We start from the raw sequence: 8,024 nt of genomic DNA, 5'->3' as shown, positions 1-8,024 counted from the left end.
ATTAATTTTTTTAAACAGTATTTCTGTTTCACGTTTACCATCTTTTGCTGAATGAAAGGCAATTGAGAACATCTTTCCTGTACTCATACATAATAATATAAATTATCATATTAAAAGTAAATGTCTTGGGTTTCTCTCCAAATAGATCTTTTAAGTCCTATGACCTTATTAACAAGGGTGTGTGTGGATCCCAGCTAAGTAGTACGTAAATTCTGTTCTAATAGAAGTAAACTATAAAATGAGCCTAACCATTCATTCATTCACATTCATTTAGAGCATCCCCTCAAAAGTTCAGTGTGATTCAAGCAACCTTGACCTAAACTTAGGCACTCCAGTGTTTTCCTCTGACCAAAAACTCTGGGAGATTTCCCTCTTGATTTGGGACTGAGCCCATCCATAGTCTCATAACTGCAGGACCCCCATTGCCGAATGCGATCACACCTTTGGGTCAGGGCTTATGGATGAGCAGACCATTTGGGAGCTAGGATTTACTCAGTTCCAACTCACAGCTTCCCAGGTTCTAAACCAGAAGTCTGGCAATAAGGAAACCCAAGTAAACAGTGACTTAATTATATGCCTACAGAACAAGTATAACTGTACTAAGACATGCCATATTAAATACAGAATATTTTTTTACATCAGCATCTGTCAGTGCAGTCATTTTGTCCTTTGAATTAACAGGCCCTGCTTATCTTCTGGAGGGGGGTATGAAAGAGAAAGGCGCTAAAAGAAAATGAAAATATACTATTCCCATGATAGTTTTTCCAAGGTAAAGAATAGCCTTTACATTTTACTACTGTACAGTAGTATAGATAACTTAAGAATACTTTCAAAAAAGTTAACTCCACAGTCAGAGGGTGAGTATACAGCCAATTGCTCCATTTATGAATTTGCATTTCAATGTTCTATGCTGTTACAGTGCTTAAACTTTTAAATTTGAGTTCCATGGAGAGACAGGGAGAGGGGGAACTCCCTCTTTTGCTGAGGTCTGATTCAAATTAACGTGAATCTCAAAAGTAAGTTACTTCATGTGAATGAAAGATTTTTAGGTTTAAATTGAAGCTGTACTCCTTTTCTGTTTATCTGTATTTGTTATGAGAGAAATCGAATGACCTGATTGGCCATTAAAATTATGGACATGATCACAAGTTCCACCATCTAATTTCTTAATGAAATTGAGCTCCTCTTTTTAAATAACCATGTACATATTTTTTAAAGTATTTTATAGCCTCATGTAAATTAATAGCTGATATCTTTCTACAAACATTTATTGTACTTTCATCTTGGATGTGAATTTACTAAATAACCTACTTCACATGCTGGTGACTCATGTTCCTAAGAATAATGCTAGCCAATCAGATCACCACAGATTTTTCTCCATGAAGGTTTTGCTTATTTTGAAGGATTCTGAGGCTGTAGTCTTTGTTTTTGTTTTTTTAACTGGGGTCGGGGGGCAGACTGGTGCTTTGATTTTAATAAAAATTAACTTTGATGGATTTTTACTGTGAATATTTTACCAGCACAGGATTTTTAAGTGGAAAAATTACAGAACACCATTTCAGTAGGACTATAACTAGTTTGAGTCTCCTTTCGTTACTACCTTTGTGTGCTGCTCTAGATGTAACATTGATACATTAGGGACAAGCTACTAATCTATAAATAAATGCAATAGGAAAACACTTTTTATTTTATTATTCTAACACGTGTATTTCACCAAGCGTTAAAGATAAACAAAAAATAATTTGACAGGAAGGAACGTGGGTGATAAATACCTTCAATCGATGATTTCCCTCCCCCTGGAAAGTGGAAGAACCACAGATGCCATGAAAAATTGCACTTGCCTGAAACCCTATGGGGGAAGAGGGGTAAGGACATAATGGGGACTTTACAAGTCACTTTGAAATGTTATGTTAATTCCACCTATAAAGTTTGAAAAGTTTTGCTTTTCAGAAGTTACAATTACTGTTTTTAAAAATCACTACTGGATATTTAATAGAGCTTACTTTGGTAGGGTACTTAATTATTCATGTAGAATAATTAAGTCTTAATTTGAGTCCTAAAATATCCTTCCTTGGTAGTTAGATATTTAACAGCATTCAATCTTCCCACGTTTTCAAATGTGGGGTGGGAGAAAGGCTATTTTAACATTCTCTACCATGTATCAGGATACTTGAGAATGTGAATTCCTTGCCCATGTATTAATGCCTTTAACTCCAAGAAACATGAGCCAGAAAATTCAACCAGGAATCTTTCCACTGCAAATGACTGAAGCCCAATTGTCATTGTTTTGTTGGAGAGGATAGAATATACAGATAAACCAGGGTTAAGCACTTCTCACCCTTGGAATGAGAATATCCTGCCTCTGAGAAGTGGCATTTCCCCAGAGAAAATTAGGGTGTTCTTAACAGGAATGGAGACAAGGCAGGCAGGAATAAAACTTGTTAGGCTACCAGGCCCCAGACTTTTTTTTTTTTTCCCNTTAGCTGACTTCTGTGAACCAAGGTTTTCTAATATGGAAAATGGAAACAAAAATAGTGTTATGTCATAGTATTGAGAGGTGTTGTTGTGGGAATGAAATGAGGATGCACTTCACATATAACATGTAGCCAATAAAAATGATTCCTCATCAATATTGTCATCACCACTGCCACATCCTCCTATCATACATCTGCTTTGGAAAAGTGTCAACAGATTAATAAGCCAATAAAGACATATTTCTTCACTCTCCTCTCCTGGTCACAGACAGATGGAAGTTTCTATAGCAATGTTCTATGAAAGAAAAAGGATCATGCAGACAGTGGTGAGAGGACAAAGAGGCAAGCAGACTCAGACCCAGAAAACCAGGAGTCAGAGGCATGTTAAGAAAAGGAACAGAGGAGCCTCATATGCCTGAAAGATTCTGGAGGCTGAAACGTTGAGACGGGCTGCCCAGGTGACAGTTTGTGAGGGACTGATGGTAAAACAGCCAGAAATTCCTGAGATAAGAGACTCAACCCACACTGAGTTAACAACAAGAACTTTCTTGTGTGAGAATGGTTAAAAACACAAAGTCTGCTTATATCCGTTCCCTTTCTCTGACTGTCAGCCTGTGAGAGATACAAAATGCCACCTACAGAAAGCACCAGGCTTGGAGCCCTGCAAAGTCCTCAGTCCTGAAGATCCCTGCCAGCTCTGAATGGCAGAATTCAAGGTTCCTTTAGCCACTAAGAGGCAGGAATAGTCACTTGTCATCTTTGCCCAAGAAGAAATTGGTAGCCCCTTTTGTTTTTGTTTTTTTGCCACTGGCCAGTACAGGAACCAGTGACCTTGGTCTTAAAAGGCTGTGCTCTAACCAGCTGAGATAAGCGGCCAGCCCATTGGTAGCCCTTTTTGAGCAGGCTTTTCTCCAGACCATTTAGTAGGAGAAAGGCCAATGCCCAAACTATTTCTTTACAGAAGACCTGTGGTAGCCATGGGCAGGCAAGGCCCCATTTGCACACACAGCTTAGTCTAGAGGCTCCCATTTTCTGGTATCCCAGAACCTCTCACCCCTCCTTTGAGTACAACAGTCCACCCAGCATATTCCCTTCAAGTGGTCTCTATACTCAGGCAAACACTTCCTACTTAACCATATCCACCCTTCCCCGGACTCACCTACTCAGCCACACAATACCTAAAAACCAAGGCTGACAGAGGTAATATGCTATACGAAGTTATTACGTTCCCTTTTTGTCTTTTTTACTGACCGGTAACGGGATCACAACCCTCAGTGTTGCGCCCACACCACGCTCAGCCAGTGAGCGGGAACTGGTCTCCACATGGGATCCGAACCCTCAGCGGGAGCGCCACCGCGCTCCCAAGTGGCGCACTCTCCAGTGCACCACCGGGCCGGCTCCAGGCCCCAGACTTTGACAGTGATCTAATCTGGTCGTTTTAGGGATTCACTAATGAAAGTGTAGGCTAAGAAATCCCAACATACAAAAAGTCCAAAATAAAAGTTTCAGCATTCATATTGCAGGAGTTTTTGCCATCATAGACTATGCTTTAAAGAGACTTAAGGAAGTCAAATTCTCATCTATATATAAAACTATTAGAATGAGACAAATTCATCTTTATTTATAAAGCAATATGACTGTATAGAGATTCTGGTTATATTACACTTTTTAATACCTCAATACCTCTGGTTTTATTACTCTGAAATTTGTTGACTTCCATTTCTACTAATGACTAATACTAATAAGTGTGGTAAGCAAGAAACATAAATTATCAAGGATTTCTCAAATCTTGTATTCAATTAAAATCATATTAATAGAGTTTACTGTAGACTATTTTAGTATCTTTTCAGAGACCAGAGTGCTAGACAGTGGTGGACAACAAAGTTCGTTAAGCCTGGAGAGACCCCCACAGATACTGAGAGTTTGAAATCCTTGGGAAGATGCTTGAGACATTGGTTGACTATGGTTTTCAATCACTGCTATCCTTTGATTTTAATTATAAATTGCTGATAATGGCAGCTTCAGAATTTTCAATTAAGATTTGTGATGGGTTTTTTGGCTAACCCCTACATGTGTAGCCAAGACATCTTGGCATCAAAAATATTCTGGCCTAAAATTTTATAACTAGACTTTAAGCCGGTTATACAAACTATGGCGTGTTGGCCAAATTCAACCTTTGGCCTGCTTTTGTACAGCCTAAAAGCTAAGAATGTTTTTTTAAAGGCTTGTAACCCCTAAACCTCCCTCCCTCCCCCAAAAAAAGTGACAGAGCATATGTAGCTCACAAAGCCTAAAATACTTAATATCCAACCCCTTACCAAAAAAAAATTTCCTGATAAGCCATTTATGCCTGTGGTTCAAATAGGAATTGTTTGCACCCCTATTTAAGCAGGGGTATAAACTTCTCATATACATAGTTTGCTAATACAGGCCTAAACAGCAATAAAAGACAATATAAACACAAAAACCTTAGGTGTTTTCACAGCATCCCTAACCTAATAGTGCGGTGTACACGTGATGTCACTCATTGCAGCAGTTTCCCAACAAATAGCATGTTAATTACATGAGGTAGGAAAGCCTACTTCAGTCTTCCATTTTATCAAAATAATGAAATTAGAAATAGGGGATATATGGGAGCAAATAGTTTATTCCCAGCTCCTTAGTGATTATGTACAAGATTCATACTAATTGAAGCATGTTATTTTATGAATAAGCAACTTTTATTACTAAACTATGGAGGCCATAATTTAAATATGCTAACTTTAATCTGAACTTGATGACTGTCTAGTTGTTTTTAAAGGCTTAATGACATCAGCCCAAGTTCTTTCCTTAGCTACAAAATTTCAGTGCAACTTTAGCTACAAAACCTCATGGGAGATTATCAACTCTATGTGTGTGTTTGGTTTAAGATTTAATATTTATCCATATGAAGGTTAATAGACTTGATGTCAAGGAAAGAAAGCCATCTTCCCCCCACCATCTCTTACTCACCTTTCCAATCTTAAAGTTTATTTTTAAAAGTTCTTTATATATTGTCTTCAAGGAAGAAATCAGTATATGAGAGTACTTCAAAAAGTTCATGAAAAAGTAGAATTAGGAAATATGAATCTTTCCATGAACATTTAGAAGTACTCTCATGCAGTTACCCACCCCATTCCCATATGTGCCTTTTTAAAAAAATATGTGATCAGTTTATTACCAAGTAGCATACAGAAATAAAAACACGTTTTTAAAAATGTGCCACAATTCTGAAGACAAAATACATTTTTCTCCTCTGGTGGACATAGCTTTGCAGGTCTTCATTTAATTTGCTGTAAAAAGAAGTGATTTAATAGATCAATAATACACTTAATATTTTAAAGTCTTCATTTATACTCAGCTGACACTAGAAAATAGCAATAGAAGGTTCTTTAATAAAATTTATAAGGAATTAAGATCCTAGCATCTACCTTTGTGTACCTGAAAATGCAGTGCTAACTTTATAATTCAACTACTCTAATGTAATAACAGACATCATTAGAAAAATTCACATTATAAATATCCTCTTTCAAGAGTTTTTTTGATTTGTAGTTTACCAGGCTTATCAAAATGAGTGAGTTTCTTAGAGTAATTCTAAAGTAGAATTAACACTGTTTCTAAACTATTGACCCAGGTTGGGATGCTCTGTGTGATTGTCATTGAGAGGAAGTTAACATTTTTGGTATGTGCTTGTGAACATTTCTAGGAGCTTTATTGTATTAGTCACTAGGTGGTTTCATATTTTGAGCACTCAAAAATATTGAGGTGTGTGTTTATGTATCTCAGGATTTGCTTTAAGACATGTAACCATTGAGTGGCAGGGCCATCAATGGCTATGTGCCCATACGATAGTACTTATTGAATCTACATGTTAAAGTTCTAAGAAAATGTTATTAAAAAGCTCTAAACTGTCATGAGAAATCATTTCACCATAGTGCAAAAACCAAGTCCCAGTCAGCAGAAGAGGGAATAGTCCTTTATAGGTAGATATGACTTGAATTGGAAATAGATAGGCACATTAGATGGTGAGCCAGGTTTCCTTCTATATGAGAAAATTCTTCCAAAAGTTCTTGGAAAGATTTGTATAGTCTTGTTTTTCCACAAACTTTGAAGTACCCTTGTATGCACAAGTATTGTTACTTGTAATAGTACTTACAAGACGATCATGAAAGATTTTAAGGGAATGGAAAATTAGCATAATACTTAGCATCACTTAATTTTTGCAACCTGATTTAAATTCCAGCCCCACTATGTACTAATGTGTTCCTTTATGCAAGTTACTCAACATCCTTGTGCCTTAGTTTCCTCATTTGTGTAAAGAGTGTGACAATTCTTTGATTTAAGATTAAAAGGAAAAATAAGAATCATCTAATTCAGTCTCCAGCTTTCAGCATTCAATGAATAGGTCACCATTCCAAGTAAGGAACCTAAACAAAGGCCTAAATCCGTAATTACAGAAGTCATACAACCTGTGATTAAAATGCATATTATGTTAAAGATTTAAAAAAGCCAGGGGAAAAATCAAGACTGATTTAACCATTTTTTTTTTAACTTAATCGTGCCTTCCTTGTATCTACTGACAGACAACAAAATACATCTGTACCAAATAAAAATTTGTCTACAGTTTACTATGAGTAGGACATGGGAGAGAGGGCAAGTCACACTCAGCCATAGACTACAGCCTCATTTATAGGCAGCAGCTTAGGGTCAAACAAACCCCAACTATTCTCTCCCTTCCCCATATGTCACACACATGCCCTTGCATGCTACCAACAAGCTTTGTGTTTAAGACAAAAAACATGACAGCTACCACTTGTACTTTGAGATGACCACTCCTCACTGAATCCAACCATAAAGGCAGAGAGATGAGAGGGTCTCTCTTTTACAACTTTGCCCCTGGAAGCATATCTCATACTTTTGGGGTATCCCTTTTTTTATGTACTTTGTGAAACAGAATGAGTAGTTAGCGTCTGCTGCCTGTTGATATTTAATGAGGATCGGTGCTACACTGAAGCTTCTGACTCAGCCTACCATGGGTACTAGGGGAAAGGAAGCTGGACCAACATGTAAAGACCATGTGATCCCAAGCAAATAGCTATTTCAGCTCCTCTGGCCACCTTTAGCTCTGCAGCAACACTTACATCCAGATGGGAAAGTGGGAAGGGTAGAATGCAGAGGCCTCAACAACTGTCATTCATCTTAGTCCTTGTTATTCAAACAACTTTTACAGTAAGAATTTTGAAGCATTTAACTTCAATGTTGCTCAAAGCTACATGTGGGGAAAACTGGTGACCCAGGTCTTCTACTCGAACACACTAAACATACTGTGTTTATCATCATGTTTTCTTAAAAGAAAGATGCCCAGGGCCGGCCCGGTGGTGCACTGCGATAGTGTGCCGCTTGGGAAGCGCAGTGGCGCTCCCGCCGAGGGTTCGGATCCCACATACAGACCGGTTCCCGCTCGCTGGCTGAGCGAGGCGCGGGAGCAACGCTGAGGGGCGCGATCCCGCTGCCGGTCCCGGACCGGTACGG

The sequence above is a fragment of the Galeopterus variegatus genome, unplaced genomic scaffold, assembly GCF_000696425.1.
Source record: "Galeopterus variegatus unplaced genomic scaffold, G_variegatus-3.0.2 Scaffold3808, whole genome shotgun sequence".
Classification (NCBI taxonomy): Eukaryota; Metazoa; Chordata; class Mammalia; order Dermoptera; family Cynocephalidae; genus Galeopterus; species Galeopterus variegatus.
Note: the sequence above shows the minus strand (reverse complement) of the source record.